Source organism: Oreochromis aureus, linkage group 2, assembly GCF_013358895.1.
Source record: "Oreochromis aureus strain Israel breed Guangdong linkage group 2, ZZ_aureus, whole genome shotgun sequence".
NCBI lineage: Eukaryota > Metazoa > Chordata > Actinopteri > Cichliformes > Cichlidae > Oreochromis > Oreochromis aureus.
Window position 1 is genome coordinate 28,712,704 of NC_052943.1, and position 21,043 is coordinate 28,733,746.

Below are 21,043 nucleotides of genomic sequence, written 5' to 3' on the forward strand. Positions count from 1 at the left end.
TATAGACAGAGAGCAGGCAAGTTGCCGTAGAGACCTAAACAAAGCATCAGTCAGTCACATCGCTGAGGTTTAAAATGAGAACCCAGAGAGAGACATTTAGTCTGTGTTAGAAGTGCTTATGATGTTATAGATATTGGCTGTTATGTATTATCATTATTGCTTTTTGTTACAGTGTATTTAGTGATTACTGTGCGAGTGAATAATGAGGCGTGTCAGCGAGAGTGGAGAAACACTCCATGATAAACAGGAAAATAAATTAAACCGATTGAGAAAGAGCCACAACGTCTTCTAACTTATTATCCAATTATCTTCTATCTGAGTGTGTGTTTTTGTGTGCGAGTGTGTCAGAGTGTGTTGAAACTGTTTAGATTAGTTAAAAGGGAAATTCCAGTATTTTTGGAAGGAAAACAATACAGTTTTTTTTTATTTTCAGTGCATTTTCTAAAGAAATAACACCAGCTGAGCTCTTGAGATTCTCTGAGATATTTAAAAAGCCTGTTTGTAACAGTCCCATTGCTACATGCTGCTAACGCCATAAACAGTTCAGTTCATACGGGACCTTCTGTTAGAGTCACAACACAAAGCAAAAGGAGAAAAATGGTGAAAAGGTGACATCTGTCAACTTTCACGTCTTTATCCAGCTGAGGTGGGTCCCAGCTGACACAGGGCCAAAGGTGGCTGGACAGGCCAACACACAGAGAGACACACAACTACACACGCACAATTAACCTAAAATCCAAGTCTTTGAACACACAAACTCACGGCCAACAATAACCACAAAACACAAGTTTGTAGAAAGAATCATTTTGAATGTCTTTAGAGTTAAAAATAAAGATCAATGTTTAGGTTTAGGTGGTTAGAGCATCTAACTGGGAGGTTTTTCAGGGATGTGTAACTCTAAGAAGACCCCAGAGCAACGCGGGGCACACAGGAGAGAGTTTCTTGAATGGATTGAGGATGGATGGAAGCATGGATGGATAAAAGACAATGAAAATGAAAACGACCCGAGTTTTCCAAAAGTGTCACACTATTTAGATGTGCAAACACAAATGGGGACCGAACCAATAAACTGGGGCTCAGCCAAATATGTGAGGGACAATAAGTTAAAAAGGCTGAACTGTTCCTTTAAAAATCGAGGACAAACCAAGTGAAAGACTCAGCTGACACACACACACAGCCACACACACAGCCACACACACACACACACACAGCCACACACACACACACACCCACACACACACACGCAGCCAGCTAACATTGATGCCAAAAACAAGAACAACAACACAGACTCTTGTAAGGACACTTGCACCATAAGTCACTTTACACATCAGTGCATTAATATTCAGTCTGTACAGTAACAGTGTGTACAGAGAGAGAGAGAGAGAGAGAGAGAGAGAGAGAGAGAGTGTGCTGGAGGAAAGCTCGCTCGCTCGATCTCCGCTCAGCCTCTCAATTACTTCCAAGTGTGATTAATACATCAGACTGCATTAGTCTCTCTTTTTTCTTATATCCTTCCTCCTCCACTCAAGTGTCTCCTCCTCTCTGCTATCACTCCTCCCTCCACTCCCTCTTCTTTCCCCCCTCCTCCTCCTCTTTCCCCCTCTGTAGTCAAATAGAAAAACAAACTTGCTGAGGAATGTGGCGATTGGTTTTGGCAGCATTGGTCTGTGGTACTGGGAACGGTGGTTTTAAGTGGGTGGGGGAGGGGGCTGTGGGGTGGAGTGGGCGGAGTCATGAGAACGCCGTGGTTAACTGTGCGGCGGCGTTCCAGAGACGCTGTAATGACAGAGAGCTGGGCAGAAAGATGGAGCCTCAGCTGGAAAGCAAAACACTGAAAACACGTAAACACAAACTGGTGAGAAGCTTCAGTCCACCGCTGAGTGAAAAACCCCTCAGAAGCTACACACGCTTAACATTTTTATGCTCCGCTAGGGCTGATTAATAACTTCAAAAGGTTAATACCACACACACACTGAACTGAATCCTGCACTTTACCGAACCACAGCATACAATACTGGACTCTGGTGACTCCAAAGAAAGGGCGCTTCTGCATTAGCAGGAGGTATATTTAAAAATCAACAGGCACTACAATGTCCTGAGATTTTAATTTTGTAGTTGAGAGTATATGAAAAATTTTCAAGTGAAAAGAAAAATGGAAAAACTGTTGAAAATAGCCCAAAGCACTATAATAATAGTCAAAATGAATACTGATATCACGGGTAACAGTGCAAAATAGCTAGCCAGTAAAGATTTAATATGAAGCAAATTATATATAATCGGTTTGAAGTGTTCACCAAATAAGATTTTAGTTGGGAAAAAGGGGAGTAGCAGCTAAATTAAACAGATAAATGGTTGGAAATAGAGGGAAAAATGCTGAACAAAAGATAAAGGTAGCAGACAAATGGTGAAAACAGAAGATCATACTTGATAAACAGCTGAAATTGTGAAGAATGGCTGAAATCATTAGCTCATGGCCACTAGAGTTCACCTGACAAAGGTGAGTGGGCAGGCAGCACCGCTAAACCCGAACAAAGAAACAGGAAACACTGTAAATAAACGTATCCTCATCCCATGTACAGTACAATACAGTTAACAAGTTAACAAGAGTAAAATTCATATCATGTGATAAATAAAATATTGATACACAGTATGGCACAGTGGTATATTATACTGTAACTGTACTATATCTAACAGTAATACACGTAATAATATGTGATATACAACCTTCCTGTCATACACTTTACATCATGTGATGCTGCGTTAACCCTCCGTGTGCCGCAGTGTAACACAGCAGCCGTGACCTGTCCTGTTGTGTTCCCTCCTGTTCGTCGGCTTCAAACAAGTTTGTTTTCCGACATTTTCATCGAGCCTTTTGTTAGTCAAACAAGCTTGTTTCTATCTGCAGCCAGAGTAATGCGAGCCATTGTACAAAACAAACATTCAGGGTGCTTACACCCTGAGAGCGCCTGACAGCTGCAACACAGATACACTCACTGGAAGTAGGCAGCAGAAGTTTAAAATAATAGCTCATGTTCAGTTTTTGTCTTTGTTGTCTTTTGTAAATGGGCCTGATTGACCTGATTTGTTTCCCTATTCAGTCTTCTCGTCTGAAAAGAAACAAAAGAACATAAAAACTGATGTAAATGTGTTGTTATTGATCAGAAACTGCTCGTCCACTGCTCCCCAAACTGTCTCAAATGCACGCAGGGGGTGGAGGGCGGGTTTGGGGATTTTGTGGTGAGCGTAAATGTATAAGAATCAGAAATGGCAGAAAAAGACGGCCCCACATTCCTGATTTTGCCAGTCCCGCAACTTCCTGTTTGACTCTGCAGGGAGTTTATCACTTATGAATGATGACGTGACTGGAATAAATAATAGAAGACAGATGCAGAGGAAGAAAGTGTATGAGTGTGCGTGAAAGCGAGAGGGACGGAGAGCGTCTGTGTGTGTGTGTGTGTGTGTGTGTGTGTGTGTGTGTGTGTGTGTGCGTGTGTGTGTGTGTGTGTGTGTGTGCATTGTTTGTCAGATGGAAACAAAAGAATGATGGCAGACTGTGAGCTTTGTATGTGTGAATGTGTCATAAAGTATTCAGTCTAACAGTGCGGTTTTGCTAAATCTGCATCCATCACCACAAATCTGCAAACACACCAAACCTCTTAGAGACACACGACTACCCGAGGGGCAAAGCAAGGACGGAAGGAAAGGAAAGGAAGAAAGGAAGGGTAAGCCTTCCCTCCTTCCTTCTTACTCTGAATGAACAGCAGCTCTTTGACGGGAAAGAGAGCGAGCGAGAGAATTAGGATTCAACCGCGGTGGCCAGCCGAGCGAGCCCTGACTTAGATAAATCACCTGCATGCACAAAATACACACACACACACTTCACTGAGGCAGAGCTGACACAAACACACACAAACACAAACACTGAGTGTACGAGCAGGATGTAGTCGTAAAAAGTGAGAAGCAGCTGAAAGCCAAACTGTGTCTCTCCACATGGGGAAAGTCATTAAACCCCCACAAAAGCTGCAGGAATACACAGCAGCTGATCTGACAGTCAGCCGTACAAGTGTGGGTCAAAGCGCACGTGTGTGTGTGTGTGTGTGTGTGAGAGAGAGAGAGAGAGGTTCAGCTGCAGAGATTCAAAGCAGATTCAGAGTAGCCACACCTCCCTCTCACAGAGGTCAGTGGTTTGTTTTAATTTGAAAGCATTTGTATTTCCTGTCAGTGATGCTCTGCAGCCACGTGTGAAAAGTCCAGATCAACCGTTTTTAACCGCTTCTGATGCTTTGTAGCATCAGTGTGTGTTACTGTACTGCAGTGGTCAGCAATGCACACATGGCTTCTGTTTTCTGTTACTACAACTGTGTTTGTTTAATCTCTGCCTTTAGAAGCACCGAATGGACCGATGGTACTCCCCAACACGACACCCTTTCCTCTAGTTTGTTCTAACTTACAGCCACCAGCTGCTTTGGAAAAGTTTAGCTTTTGCCTCCAATGAACTGAGTGTGTTTATGAACATTTTTGAAAAATGCGACTTCTACAAAAGGAGCCGATATCCCAGGAGCTGGGAGAATCAGACAGGGAGGCAGATGGTGTGAGTGTTGGTTTCGGGCTATTTGTGGGATTTCTCGACAGTAAGAATAATATGAAGTAATTCCAGTTCTATCTTTGTATTCAACTGAAGCTTTACTAATACTGGAGCAAATCAGAAAAAAGAAAGAAAACAGGCATCCTGATGCACTGCATGCTATTGTGAGGTCCGATCATCATTACAAAGAATGAATTACAAAGAGTCCAACACAAGTTTTAAAAAGGAAGAGACCTCCAGCAGGACCAGGCTCGAGGTGGCCAGATACCTGCCGTGACTGCCTGTGCTGTGAGGTGAAAAAAAGAGAAGCATGACCGTCAATATTTTAATATGAAACTATGAGGTATTTAATATATGGCAAGGTCTGATTATTCACACTCCAGATGTTACACCAGGCCAAAGAAAAGGAAAGTTTATGTGACAGACTACGATCTCTCTTTCTAGTCCCTGTCTCTCTCATGAGGGATTTTATATATCAGTTTAGCATCGTACAAAACAAACAACAAAACAGGAAATGCCAACTTTGAGAAACTCAGATATTTCCTTTCTTTGTTTTAAACTGTCAACAGAAGAATGTGTCCACCTCCTGGAAAGGGTCTCATCCTTTCTTCACAACATCATCCTACCAAGATGCAGGAAGTGATGTTACTATTTCCCGTGCAGTGATGCAGGACGACGCAGGAAATGTGTGGGCTGTGGTCCGACTGTTAAAGGCATCCCCTTGGGAAGATTCATACATATATACATATACACAGGAAGGAACAGGACAACAATGGGTGAGACATGACTGAGAGCTGGAGGAGGAAGAAACAAACGCTCTCTGTGCTGCTGCAGGGGAATCCCATAGCACAATACAGTTATTAACAAGAACTTTGTGGAAGATTTCAAGAACTGGACAGTTTTGCACAAGCTGCTTTTCAGGCACTGCAGTTTCATCATCAAGGTGGTTAGAACAGCAAATGTCCCCAGTCGTCAAAAAGCTCAGCAAAGTGTCCAAATGTGAAAACATCACTGGGTTGTTATGGTCCATTCAGGGTCAACAAAGCTTTTAGAAAATGATGACCAAAGCCAGCCCAGTGCATGGCAGTTAAAGACATCCTTTATCACCTTTAACTTTCTGTGATAATTCATTTTAAATGCTACTTTAGCAAAACACGAGAGATTCACGCTGAGTTTGTCAGATGTCGGGTTTTTTCATGTCAGCAGCTCCCTCACAAATGTAGGTTAACATGGTACACAGGCCACGGTTAAATCCCCATTTTAAACTCATTCAGTCCACGACAAAGTAAGATTTAATGAATTCGGCTACATTAAAGTGCAGTGAAGGCGGCCACAGAGAGCAGCAGGAGACTGGGCTGAGTTGTAAGAGGCTGAAACAAAGAGACCGTGTGGAGCCGACGGTCTCAGTCAGGAACGGCGTGGAGGCAAAGTTAAAAAGCTGATCATAAAGGTCAGCGAGCAGTCTGCCCCAAACCGTATTTTGGCTGTCATGCATCCAACTGGAAAACAGAATAAAGAAGGAGATATTTAGATACTGTTGTAGAGTTTTGCTGCTTTTTGTGGGAGTAGAGTTTTTTTATTGAGATGAAAATGCCAACGAGGAGAAGACAGTGACAAGTCACAAAATTCAGGCAGGTTAGTCGGCAGGTAGTAACAGCAAGTCTCCAAAGTCTGACTTCCTAAAAACTGACACACAATTTGATGCCAAAGGGAAAAAAAATTCAGTGAAAAATGTGTACGTGTCATATATAAACGTGTCCAGTCATCTTTTCTTTTGTAGTTTTTACAGCAACCAAACGCGACTGAGTTTACCGACTGTTTCTCTATATGGACAGGTGACAAATTAAAGGAAAAACGTGCATTGTTGGGTGGCTCCATCATGTAAAAGAGGACATTTTGCCTCCATTCACAGGTCACGAGGGGACCCTGAATGACTGATGAGCATGAATATGATGTGAATCATATACTATGACTCTTTGAGCCACTTTACTATCTCCATGTGTGAGTATGAGGTCAGAATTTGACCTGGAACAATGTCAAATGACCTCACATCACTGCTGTCCATCATTACACAACCTGTCAATTAAAGCAGCTGCACGCACACACTCACGCACACACACACACAAACAAATACACACCTACACAAACACACTCCAAACAGCTTGATTTCGCTGTCATCTTGTACTACAGCATGTTGACAAGCACGACCTCTGGCTTTGTTTACCCTCAAACAAAAGACAATACACACGTAATGTGCAGAGTGACACACACACACACACACACACACACACACACACACACACACACACACACACAGAGGTAGCTAACAACAGAGACAAATGGTGGTCAATAGCTTCCTCCCTCCATCTTTATAGAGCTCGTTAACTTCTCTCTCCCTAATGGCTCTCTGCTACACTTTTTGTTAGCCATACTGCTACACACATGCGCACGCACACACACACACACACACACACACTCAACAGTCAGCTCAGGTCACACACTAACAGCGGTCGATGGATTTTCCTGCTTTGAGGAAGTGTGATGGGACGTTTGGCTCAGAGGAAATTTCCGATGCCAGCTTTTCTTTTTCCTTCTTTCTTTCTTTCTTTCTTTCTTTCTTTCTTTCTTTCTTTCTTTCTTTCTTTCTTAACCTCATTTAATGTTAAACATAAAGTCTGACATTCACTCATCCTGTTTACTGTCTCACCAAAGTCAGTGACATGTTGGTCCAAGACTATTTTTGCTTGATTAGCCTTCCACGATGTACATAGGTTTAGTTACCAACACATTTCTCAGTGGGGTGCATTTAAATACTAATAAGTATAAACCAAAATACACGTCAACACACAAGCCTACTGCACTAAATATCAGAAAATGTGCCTGCAAGGTGTTGTTGCATTGGAGGATTTGTTGTTTCAGTTTCATGGCTACAACAAACTGAAATCTTCTCATACCGAGACACAAGTTATGTCAAAAATTGTTACTGTGTGACATCATGAGGTTGAGTTGAAACAAACCTTTCATGGCACGCTCCTGGTGCTCAGACGCATCAACCACTCATATTCATCCATGGTCATGTGCAGACATGAGCACTAGACCAAGACTTTAACCCGGGTTGATCACCTGTTGCTGTTCACGTGACTGTGTCGATTGTAGCGTGAACGCAGCATGCGGTCAGGGTTATCATAATAGCTCCCCTCCACACAGGAGGGCTGGTCAAGTTACTCAGGCTGATTAGCCTAGCTTAGCACAAAGACTGGAAGTGAGGGGAACCTGCTAGTCCAAAAATAAGTCCTAAAACTCTTAACAGCTAAAATTAGCTTCTACCTGCATGCAACACAATTAAAGACCTTGCTGCGTCTCTCTTCATCTCTGCGTCTCTCTATAGGAGGATAATCTGTCAGACAGACAGCTTCTTCTCTGATAGTCGGCGTCATCAATCTCCAATCTGCCAGTCTTATTGATGAAGCCACAGAGCTGCTGCCAGCTGGCAGCTGCAGGCAGAGACGGACGGACAGAGAGAAAGAGAGACGGATGGAGTGATGAAGAGAGTGATAAATAAAGGAATGTTTCCCCGGAGCGACGAGCCCCGCCCACCCGGTAAAAGACATTAAAAGTCCCATCTGATGCAGGTTTTATGACTTTGATCAGGGTAATGTTCTCCCTGATGTGCTTGTCTTAAATGTTATTTATTTATCTCTCCGACACTGTGGCCATTTTAACATTTGCTCCAGCACCGCTGTGTATTCACTCAACCTGTTAAAGTGGTAATAAACTAGTCATAAACTAGTCATAGTCAGGGGTATCAGTTTAATTGATGCTGAGAAATATGACCTTCACACTGCAGCTATTTTGAACCTTCGATGCAACAAACAAGGCAGACTCCTTGGACTAAATGGGTTCAATCCAGCCATCACATAAAACTGTGTGTGTGAGGCTTCCTACAGTCAACGGGTCCCCGTTGACCAAATGCAGTAGAACATCTTCGTAGCCCTCCTAATGAGAAACAGTGTGAGAAATGTAGGTGGATGCTAATACTTGTGTGCAATCAAAGCAAACGCGAATAGATTGTAACTCGCCCACTCACTCACTTACTCAGAGATGTGTCATATTACTGAAAATAAAGACGCAGTGGCACCCGACTCCAGTGTCGGGACTTCCACGCTGACTTGTTTTGGAAGCAGAGATGCCGCTGACCCCAAAACTCGCACGCTGAATAACATTTTCCATATGAGCTTCTTTTCACACATAACTCATCTGGTTTGGTACATTTAGGCTGGAGTGAAAACTGTCCCTGAAAGTCTGGTGCAGACCAAACAGCTGCACCGAGACCGCATCAAAAGATACATCTCGGTTCATTTCACATAAAGTTGCGGTGCAGGCACAAAATAGAACAGCCACAGAACGTAATGATGATAAACAAGCATTAAATTCATCTGGCGATCACAGAAGCTGTCTAAGTGGTGTACTTTAAAACTAAAATATAAAAAAAGGAGTTAAGGTCAGGCAGCGAAAACACAGGAAGTTCTAAAATGTTTTCTCTGCTGTTTGTTGGCAAGCAGTCAACCTGAAGCAGATTCATTTCACTGGCTGTGTTACCTCCTTTGTACCAGAGGTGAGATTTCCTTTAGCTGTACCTTTAGTCGGATGACATTTGATCGACTCTGAGCCTTGTTCAACTACATCCTTCCGTAGCCATCATTCGCCTATTATAAATACGGCCGTACCTCAATTTTCAGGCAGAACATTGCCGACTAAGCAGCGCTGTGATAGTGCGACACATCAGAACTAAGCAAAGGTGTCAGAAGTCAGATTGTTGTTCAGAGCAAAGAGAGGCTTTCTCAGCACTGGATCGTTGCAGGATGCAAGTTTCCAAAGGGCGCGGCGCACTGAGCTCCACGACACTTTGTGCAAACTGTTGATCAGTTGGCTCTGAAGCAGGATCAGGCAGACAAAAAGACTACCATCAAATGTTTGATGCACCAGGCTTTGTTGACTGAGAGCTAGACAAGCATCTTAACCACAGATACAGAATCTAGTAAACAAAAGACACAAGGCTCCAGAAAGCACGAGTCCATCAGAGACGCGCTCCGCCCTCTGGTGTGCATTTTGTGTTGAAGGATTCACAATGCAGCACAAAAATGAGCCTCAACACTTAGTCATAGATTTCCTCACAAGTCACTGGCCTCAGACCTGCTATAGATTTATGGGGCACAAAGCTAAAGCTTTCTCCTCTGACTGGAAACTCATCGGACTGGGATAACATCGGGTTTAAACAGAGCTGGCAAAAGTACAGACATTCTGTACTTCAGAAGAAGCACAAATACTACTGTTAAAAAAATACTTAAGTAAAAGATGAAGTACTGATTCAACTTCTTTACTCAAGTAAAAGCAAAAAACTACAGGCTCTTAAATGTACTCAAAGTAAAAAGCTCACTGAACCTCGTGCTCTATTAACATAATGATAAAATAATATCAGTAGATGGGACTTTAGTCTAATTTTTGTTTATTCTAATTACACTCAGCTTGAATCTGAAGAAAAAGAAGGAAAATAAAAATATATCTCTATTTTCTGTTGCCTCCATTGTAGAGGGCGATTTTGCCTCTAAACAGGAGAATGTGCAATGTGGGGTTAATGTAAATGCAATGTAAACTGGTTGTAATGGTTCACTGTGGGGAAAAGAATCATAACTCACAATAACTTCTACTGAGAGCTCCAGTAGATTTTCTTAGTGTGCAGGCTGTGATCAGCTGACCTGCTGCTCTTTGTGGATGTACACAACTGAATTCAACCAGATGTGAGCAGATGTTTCATCCTGATTTCATCCTCTACACTGACAGCTAGCAACACACAGTGACAGTACACTGTTTATGCTGTCTTTACATTAGACACTATAAAGTTGGTGTCAAGGTGGATTTCAGTCAATGGATCTCTGCTACAACTCTGACATGAGCACCACAGCCACTGTGCATCAGTCACACACTGTTCTTTACTTTAAATCCATCACAGTGCAGCAAACTAACCTGTTTATCCTGCACTAGCCTGCAGAGGATTTCATGCCGTCTTTAAATAACACAGTCTGCCTCAGTTTGTTTAGCAGCAGGTTTCACAAAAAAACACAATGTCACGTGTAAAAACATGAGGACTTACATGTGAGCGTTAAATGAGCAGTCCTTCCCTTTACCTCTAACCTCACTTCTTCCTCTCCTGTCCTGTCTTTCTTACCTTTCTCCATCTCTGAGTGAAGTTAGCTCTCTTTCGTTTCTCTCCCTGTGAAATAAGCAGCTGGACCTTTAGCTAGCAACACACTGTGAGACAAACTGCACACAAACAGTTTGTGTGTTTGCTGATATTTGTTGAGCTGATAGAAACGCTGCATTTCAAATTACCTGACACAAAAACATCACTACCTTTTATGCTCCTTGCTCCTATTCAGTAGCACTAGCTAGATGCCAACACGCATCCACACCGGAACTAAAAAAACAAACAAAAAAAACAAACAAACAAAAAAAACACCGTCCCACTTCGACCCCTGAGTTTGGCACAAATCTCTTTTTATGCAACATCCTCTGGGGATTAATAACGAACAGGACTGCCTTTCACGTGTTTCTGTTTAGGCTCAGATCGGTTTGATGGTTGAATGCTCACAGTGACCAAATAATAACCGTGCAAATGCATTAAAGAAAAAGGAACAAGCCTGTTTTGAAAATTAAAGGAGTAGAAAGTACAGATATATGTTCAAAAATATGAACACCAGAGGAATTTTACCCAGATGTGACTTTGCAGTGCTGACCTTAAAGTGTTTTTTTTACAGAAGAAATGTGAGAAAGATGCTAGTTTATCCAAGTGCTTTTTGACTCAGTGTCAGCGACAGCCAGGAGCGAGCCAATCACGATCATGTTGATTCCAGGATACAAGGCATGGAGGAAAGGCATGAGGGAAAGCTGGCTGAATTCTCTACAATGTCTCCACAAGTCAACAAACAATGCTTTTGTGTACTCGGCAAAGACCTGCTGTGTACCAGGCAGTGTGGCAGATGTATCACAAAACAACCGTCCAGTAAGAGCAAGTGACTGCTACCTGCCACCATCCCGCTGACCTGTTCAACACACTCTGACACTGAAGAAACTGTGAGAAACCAAACACTGCCAACATTTGTGTAACCAGGAGGAGCTGTGTGCAGTCAGTAAAGTCGGCATCCACCGAGTCTAAAGACTCGGGTTTGTGCAAGTGTTCAGTTTCCTGAAAACACCGATCTCACGTCAAATTAATTCAGGGGAACACGAGAAGAATTTAGCATCGTCCTCCGTCAAGGCCGAACTCTGAATTTATCCTTACACTGAGATTCATCATGAACCGCATCATGCCACCCTGAACATTTGTATCCTTTACACTCACTTTCAAAAGATTTATTCTCATCTATGTAGCTGGAGCTTGAAGCAAAGATGAGAATGAAAACACAGCAATCAGTCCCTGTGTCAGCACTCCTGACGTCAAAGCAGCCACACCTACTTTCAGATCAATAAAGCCTAAAAAACAGCACCCACACCCTGAACTTTAAACCCTACTAGCAACCAAGGGATTAAAAAATGTTATAAAATAATAAAAATCATCTCCTGTACGGTCAGTATGAAGGAGGAAAAGGCCAAAACCATTTTCGTACCAAGCTGAAAACTTTTAATCCTGTTTAGTTGGCCAGTTTAACACGGGGCTCTGCGGGGATTGACTCACTTTTGGATCCAACCTCAAGAGGCCATTAGAAGAACTGTAGCTTTTGGAGCTTCCCTGTTGGCTTCAATTTTCAGCAAACCAAGCATCTACAGCAGAGCCGTCTCAAGCCTGAGCTCTTGGCTCACAGGGATTACTTGTAAATACTCTGACCTAATTCTTGGAATTTTTGGCCATGTTTAATGTAAGCACCCACCATCAAAACAATATTTCTATGTCAGAAAGTAAAGAAACCCATTCGTGCATCCCCTTTAAAGAAAAAAGTTGGCGTTAAGTTAGAAAGCAGGTATTCATCTAGTTCTCTGCAAACCACTCTTCGTCTCCGCTGCAGGCTACATGCTCTAGGCTACATTTGTTGCTTGTAGCACAACGCACTCAAGTCTCCCGCCCAGCTGATGGCAGCTAAGAAGAATATAGGAAATCAAAAGTGGTCAACGTTATAGAAGTGCCTTTGGTTAAATCGATAAAACAACCTGAAATGTTAAGAACGCTCAGTCGTGGTGTTTAAATGAAATTATGAAACTGTTGTAACCTAGCACACTCAAAGACGGAGCAAAAGTATCTTTCTCTCTCTCTCTGTGTCTATTCGTCTCCTTCTCGCTCTGGATTTCTTGGATGGAGTCAGATAACAGACGAGCAGAATTTCAAACAGGACACACACACACAGACAACCTGATGTCTCTCTTGCTCTCTCTCTGTCACTGAGCTGTGAATGACACCTTCATCCCCATCACTTTAACATTCAAACATCTCTCTTTGCACGCCATGAATTACATTTTTACACCCACAAATACACACACACTGCGAACAGTGTCCAGATGTGTAAATGAAGTGCAGCTGTTTTATTATCGCTGTTTTCTCTTTGCTCTCCTCCACTTAGCCTCCTCTTGTCTCATAAATTATCTCCTCCTTCTTTCCTTCTTTCCTTTTTCCTTCCCCCTTCTACATGGCTCCATTTCCCATTTTCTCCTCTTCCTCCGTCTCTTCCTCATGTCCTTTTATGGCCACACGTTTGTTTCTCAGCAGGTAAAGCTGTCCGGGTCAAAGGTCACTGCGTGCAAACACGCAGATATTGACACAAGGAGGAGCCGCACAGCGTGTGCTGAGTGTGTATATGTGGGTGAGTACTTTTCCTGGAAACCGATCCCTGCAAGCCGAAACCCTGTCTCTCCTTGTCTCAGAGGACGAGCGAGGACGAGCGAGTGATCACCTCTCTCTCTCCCTATCTCTCTCTGTCTCTCTCTCGCTGTCTTCTCGTCTGTCCTCCTCTCCGCTCAGATTAAACGGCAGTGGGTCAGGGTTGGTTAACAAACAGACACCGGTCAAATGCTAACAGAGCGGAGTGCTGAGAAGGAGGAGGAGGAGGGGGAGGAGGTGAAGAGTTACAGCTCGTCTTACAGGAGGTGCAGGGGGAGATACTTCCTCCTCAGCTCCTCTTACCTCAAACCTTAAACACCAAAGACAGACAGAGAGAGGAAGACGGAAAAAGTGCGAGAGAGAGCAAGAGAGAGTATGACAGAGAGGGAGAGGAAGAGAGATGTAGATTTCCACAGTATGTATTAGTGTCTTATAACGGGGAATTAGGAAAAAGTGGGATATGAAATGTGACCCAGGAAGTTCGAGCAGTAACCTTCCTGGCTGAAAAAACATAAGAAAACAAGGTGGAAGTGGAAAACCAGCAGTTCCTCCAATGGCCACTTGAGGCTGGCTTCAATATTGAGTCAGTCTCCATATAAGCCTGTGTCTGCTCTTCATAAAACTCTATATGCATTATTCAGTCGGTGGCCTCTTTCGTACTGGTGTCTTATGGAACATTTTAAATGAATAATGACTGAATGATCAAAAAGATCTAAGAAGTCTGGGCTTGAGTTTTGATGTGTGAAGTTCCCGTATCTTACAGCCATGCGCTGGCACAGTTTATCGTTGCAGTTTGTTAGCCAAACTTGTTAGCATCAGCTGATAAGTAGCCTGCTGAATATGTTCACTTCAAGCCCCAGAAATACCAGTTGGATATATTTCTCTGCACTGGTCAGTGATCTTACTCTAGTCTGGAGTATATGTGAGTAATTTTTCACATGTTTTTGGCAAGACAATCCCTGTTCTTTAATCAGGTCAGTGGGAAATGTAGCATTTGTGGGCAAACAGAAGAAGTGGAAAATTTTCCTTCGCAGTCTTAATGAAACCAACCAACATTTTGGCCCATTTAAGAACCAATATGATCATGGACGTTAAAGCCATCCAGTAAGCTCATTAGTGGGATGTTATAATATGAATTCTCTTTGAGGCCCGCTTTCTTACATTTGGCCAAATCTGCCTTGTTAAAAATGTTTTAAACTAGTTATTAGCAGTTCCTGATTATAATGTAGGAATGTGCAGAGAACTTTCACTCTAACACTGCGCTGCATTAGAAAAGCACATCTGGATTGTTCTTTCACTGTGATTTCTGAGTAGATTTGCTGATGTATATTTCACACCATATCCTATAATTTCCTGTAATTCAAAAGCGTAAGACCCCAACCAAAACGATTAGTTAAATTACCATGAGCCACAGGGAATATTTTACCATCATATCCATCTGTAATTTTATATCATCCAATTTTCTGCTCCTGACTACACAGAATTCAACACCTCTGCATAGTTTGTTGAAGTAACAGGTGATGATTTTCAAAGACATTTTCCATTAAGCTTGAACAGGTTAGGAGTCTCTAACACCTAAAGGCAATATGAGAATCAAAGACGGGTACCTGCTGTGTCTGCACTGACTTTGCTGGCTGGCACTGGCTGCCCAGCTGCCCCAGATTAACTGAGTGTTTTTCCACCGGGTCAAATGAGCTCAGCAGCCAAACTGCATTCACCAAAGAGCTGCCAGGGAAGCACCACTGCGAGCACTTAGGATTTTATCATTAGTATCCAAAACAGCCAGTCAACACCAAAAAAACATGGGGCAGAGATCGCTCAGTAGGTAGAGTGTTCACCCCAGGATTGGAAGGCTGGAGGTTCAAATCCACTGAACGGCTACCCTGAGGTACCCTTAAGCAAGGTCCCTACACACTGCTCCCCAGGCACTGGATTGGTGGCTGCCCCTTGCTCACTGAGTGAATGGGTTAAATGCAGAGGACTAGTTGCTGACCGTAGCCACAGAGGTCAGTCTGCTGCTCATATCAAAAGCTCTGACAGAGAAACAGTTTGTTTAGGAGATACTTCCTGTGGTAAATATTAAATAAATCAAACTGTCACAAAGAATCCAAAATGCTGTTGCAGATTAGTTCAAATCACCACCCCTGAGGCTGATTCAAGTATCCCTCTGGGATCAATACTGGGCACACGTCTATTCATTTTCTAACCACAGGTCACCATAATGACTATCACTTTAAAACATGTTTTGGTATCAGCTGTTTCACTGCTAACCAAGCATCGTTCCGATACCAGGCTGATTTTGATGGCCTGCAGACATCTCTGCTAAATGTTAATCCTGTTTCCTGATTGTCCCACACGACAAAGCAGCATGTATGGCTGTGGGGAAACACTTTCTCTCCAAAAACAGACTGGGCTTGATTTTTCTATGAAACTCTTATTTTTTTGACTTGGTTTTGAGGGCTGTTTAGTTTTCATTCGCTGTTTGGTCGGCTTTTAGGCACCAAAAAATACTAGATCGGTTTTGGAAAAATGATGCACATATCCCAGTAAATAAAGCCCATATATGCAGATATATAACCGACAGTCCAACATTAATAAGTACAAAAAGTACAAAGATTTAGAAATATCCATCTAACATTGATTACTTTTCCAAACCAGACAATATCCACCCGCCTGTTACAATAATACTGTCACTGCTCTTACACCACTGGATACCTCCTGCCTTATCGGCTTTGGTTTCATTTCTGCAGACGTTTATTGGATTCTCCTCCGTGAGCTAGATGAAAAGGTTGGATGGTCATCGCCAACATGAGAGTTCCTGAATAGATAAATTCTAACACTAGATTCTTTGAGAGAGCCGAGTGCTCCGAGCAGTCGAATATGACGGTGATGTCACTGGGTTTTTTGCTGCAGTTAAGTTCCTGCAATTCAATTCCCTCTATCTCTCCCTCCCCCCCTCTCTCTCCCCCTCTCTGAGGCCAAGCAGCATATCCTTCCTCTAATACAATAATGTCACAGCTTTTTTGAGAGGTAAAATTCAATTACAGCAGTGCTCCATCTGCACACGCACATATACCCACAGCATTGTCAAGTCATAACAGCCTGGAGGAGACACACTTTTTGGGCATGTGACTGCATTTAACACAGAGCGAGCCCGCTGCCTCCTGATTCGCTGACTTGCAGTTTGTCGTTCTGTCAGGCTAACGTTTCAGCTGTCAGAAGTGAAACTGCTAAAATAGCATTTTCAGGGTTTTTTTTTTGTTGTTGTTTCTGCCCCTCAGGGACAGATCTAGTTTCCTTAAATTCAGTTTGTCCATATATCTGCGTGTCCATCTTCAGGTCTCTGCGTCTTCAAAGAACATCATCCTGTCACACCCTTTGACCTTTGTGTTCAAATATTGTATGAAAAACTGAGGAGGAAGAAAGGAAGGAAGCAAGCGATTGAAAAGAAAGGGCGGACAAAGCGGAACCAGAGGACCAAAAACAAAGGAAGGTGGAAAGAAGGACAAACGAAAGAAGAGAGGACAGATAGGAGGCGCAAAACAAGTGCAAGAACGAGCGGGAATGAACCAGAAAAGACAAAAACACATTTCTTTGTTTCTGGGTGCCTCCAGCCCACCCCCCGCTGTTTGTGAGAATGTAGGATGCTTACACCTCGCTCTCTCCATCCCTGTGCCGCCGTCAGCAGATTCTCCCAGCGTGCTGAGGAAGTCGTCTGAACGAGCACTTCATCCAGCAGCTTTTAATGAAGCGGCTTCAATCTCTCAGTTAACGGCAGGTGAAGAGGAGTAAAGACACGGGAGAGATCGAGAGCAATGGAGGGAGAGGCGGTGGCACCTCTAGTTTATAGTTTGACTGACTTCCTCACACAACAGATTTCTTTGAACTGTTCTTTTTCCAAGGTGGAATAATTGTACAGCACAGCATATATCTTTAATCACTTAGAAAAATAAATAGGATGTACAAGTGTGGAAAGGTATAAATAAATATAAATAAATGCACCCCAGTTGTTGCATAAAGTGAGCCATCACCAAGCGTCTGGCGTAATCCCAGCTGGATTTCTGACTTGGCAGAATTGGTAGAGTTCATTTAAACTGGTCGGTTTCCTGGCACAGACTTGGATTTTGTATTCCAAGTAGTTGGCCTTTAAGAAGGCCATTCCAGACGTTTAACGTTAGCGTGCTTCATCCAGTTTGATGTGTGTCTGGGATTATTGTCCTGGGGGTGTAAAACTGACTTAACCATGGACGGGTAAGTTGGTGTTTCACCAGTTTCCACCATTCCTCAAGCGTGGCAGGCTGGAGGAATGGTGGTGACTGAACATCCTGACTAATTTCCTCTCATCTGAAGGTTGTTTGTTTACTACAAGTAGATGAAGCTTGGATAAAGTGATTAGTGGGAGTCATCGCAAGATAACAAGCTACTGAAAATGGTAGCAGTTAGCTTAGTAAGCATAAATAAGCTTATATGCAGGGGTGCACATAAGTGGTCCGCAGGTGCGCATTCGCTGTTAAAATAAAAGACGCGCACCAGATATGTGCGTTTGTGTGCAGAATATGCCGTGAAAATTCCACTCTAGCGGACAAAAACAGTGCCTTTTATGTGTACGCAAACGAGCATTGCAACTTCTTATCTGGTGCACGTCTTTTATTTTGACATTATTATTATTTTGACAGAATTCCTACTTTAGCTCACCATTAAATTAGTGTTTGAGCCCAAAAAACTCATCAAGAAAGGATTTATTATGGCCGCAGGCCCAGTTTGTTCTCTAATAAACTTCTAGACAATCCAGTTTATTTTTGAAACTGGAGGAGACGCCTGTGTTAGAAAGAATTCAGGGTTAAGTACGTGCAGTTATGGTTTGCAGAGTTATCTTTGATCTGCGTCTACTTACTGCTCTGTCAGGTGTTTTCTGAACATCGGGTAATCAGGTTTAACTCCAGTGCATTTAGAGAGTTTTTTTTAGTAGAGAGAATGATGACCACAGAATGTGATGAAGCATCAAACTGGTTTTCCTGAGCCTGAAATCTGAACCAGGATCAGTTTGTTTTGTTTTGGAGCTCAACTTCACTTCTGCACAGGAAGCTTAGAGGATAGGAACACACTACAGGAAAGCTAATGTGTCACCCAGTACGTCTGGAGGGCTTCAAATTACACACACACACACATGCCCAACTGCACAATCATCTCCGGAGACTAGATTAATCAAGACTGTAAACTGTCTTTTTCATTCTTCAGTGATTCTTGGATCATCTCCGGTTTCACCGAAGCTTCGTCAGGACTAACAACTGTTAACAAAAACACAACGCACACACACACGGTTTCCACACCCGTAGCTGTTACTCAGACTACATTCCACTTCAGTAACAATCACACATATTTAAACCCTTTGACTTGCAATGAGTCACTCCAAAGCAATGTGGTTTTAATGTGAAAACAAACGCACAGATAGTGTGTTCACTGTTCATCACCCGTCTAACCACATTCCACATTCCTCCTTCTCATCCTTTCATGGGAGCTTCAGGTCTGGGGTGCCAGTGTCTTTGCATGAGCATAAGACATCAGGATTCCTCTGAGCTGAAACGGCACTGTTCCTCGCTTTTAAAGATTCCTGCTGGTGTCAGCAGAAGCAGAGGCTGCAGCAGATTAATAACTAAAGACCGATGTGTGTGAATTTGCATGGTCACACATGTGTGTCGGGCTCATCACACCAAACACGCCACCATGCCCCCAGGCTCAGTCTCTAACTGAAATCTGGTCAGAATGACAGAATATGATTAGAATCAACAAGAGAACACCAGCATGACAAAAGTTCCAGCAAGACATGAAACACATACTGGTGCTGAGGGTGCTTCCTTAACAGATCTGATCCATGAGATTATTCGCTCTTCATTTATTTTGACCCATTTCACTTATCAAACATATATTACACAAAGCTACCCTTGTGTTTGTATGCAGGCGTGCTGAAGGACTGGAGAGATTTACAGCCATTATTTGTGAAATGCTACATTCCTGTCATTTCCAATCTGCACGTTAGCAGGGTTTGTGAAATTGCTTTTGTGAGACAGGCTCCTGCTTCGTGCTGCTGCAGGATCAGTCATTCACACTCCTTTATGCACTCATATGGCATCACTCAGTACCCTGCTAGCAGAGCCTGTTCAGTACAAGGAATTACACACACACACACTTCAAATAAAAATTGCTGACTCTACACAGACATAGTTTTTATAAATGGGCAAATGGGTGGAGTGCTTCATTATCAGCTTGGTTAACAAGCTGCATCTATAAATTGCACAGGTTCCTCACACAGACTCAGACACGGCTTACCCCCTAAATGTAACCTCAGTTTTTAAAAAGACAAAAATTCAACAACCATAGATTTTATATATAAGGCTAAATGAGCTTTAACACACAAGCTTTTGAAAGTGGGAGTCTAGTGGCTTCATTTTGCAGCCCCAAAGTTTTTATAAGAATGAATGACCTGCGCACTCTTTAGTCCTCGTACCTGATCTTCCACATTCAACCACAGCAGAAAGTTGAGAATAATCAGACTTCTTCAAAGGCCCACGGAGAAAACAGCACCTGCTCAAACCCACACCTGTCTGTCTCCTGCTGTTTTTCAGGATGTCATTCTTTCTCCCACAGATGCTTTAAAACTCAATTCAAATGCTTTTCAGAAGAATTCAAATGTCTTGAATGCAGAGCAGGTGAGGTTCAGTTTGTCTGTTTGTGGAGAAAGTGCTGCCCGAGGCTTTTTTTCTATTCTGGAAAAAAAAAAAAAGGCTGACAGCACACCTTGTTTCCATAACAACAGACAATCATTCGAGCTCACCTGTTGCTCTTCTCTCTGTGCTCTTTTGTGTGTTTTAAGAGGTACAAAAACAACTGCATATTTCTGGAGGAAAAAAAAACTTGTTTAAACTCTTGAACTGTGATTTTTTTTTACTTTAAATTTTACTTCAAGCTGCTTCAAAGCTGTTAAAACATTTTCTTCATAACGTACATAAATGCCACCTACACTACCTGCATACATTTCTGCACCATGTGAAACATTGCAGTCTCCATGTTTTATGTCTGTGTTTTTCTGTTAGCTGGGAACGCAGCATATGTTTTCTGCATGATTTTACAAGCAGTTCCACAAATTCAGGCATATTTGGTCACGGTGTGTGAAGAATGAGCAAGTGCTGTTAGCAGGAAGCCCGACATAATCATAGCCGGTGAATTGTTTGTGGTTATGATATACTTTAGAAATGTGTCCCAAGTGGAATTTTTCATTTTTCACAGAAGGACATTTATATTGTTCCCTTGTTCAATGAAAAATATTCAGATGTAACAGTACCACTCATGCATTCATTTTCTTTATAAACAAAGTCTTAGTGGTAAAATGTCAAATCAACAATTAAAAACATTCATTCTCAGCTTTTAGTCCCTTTCACCAGGAAAAATGTGAAATAACCTCAAAGCAGCAGAATCATGTTGGAGCTCTTCCGTGTGGAGCTCAGTCTGACTGACTGGGTGATGCTGACTAATCCATACAAGCTGATTTTCAGTCTGCATGTATTTTTTAATGGTGGTCCTTATGAGGTTTGCAC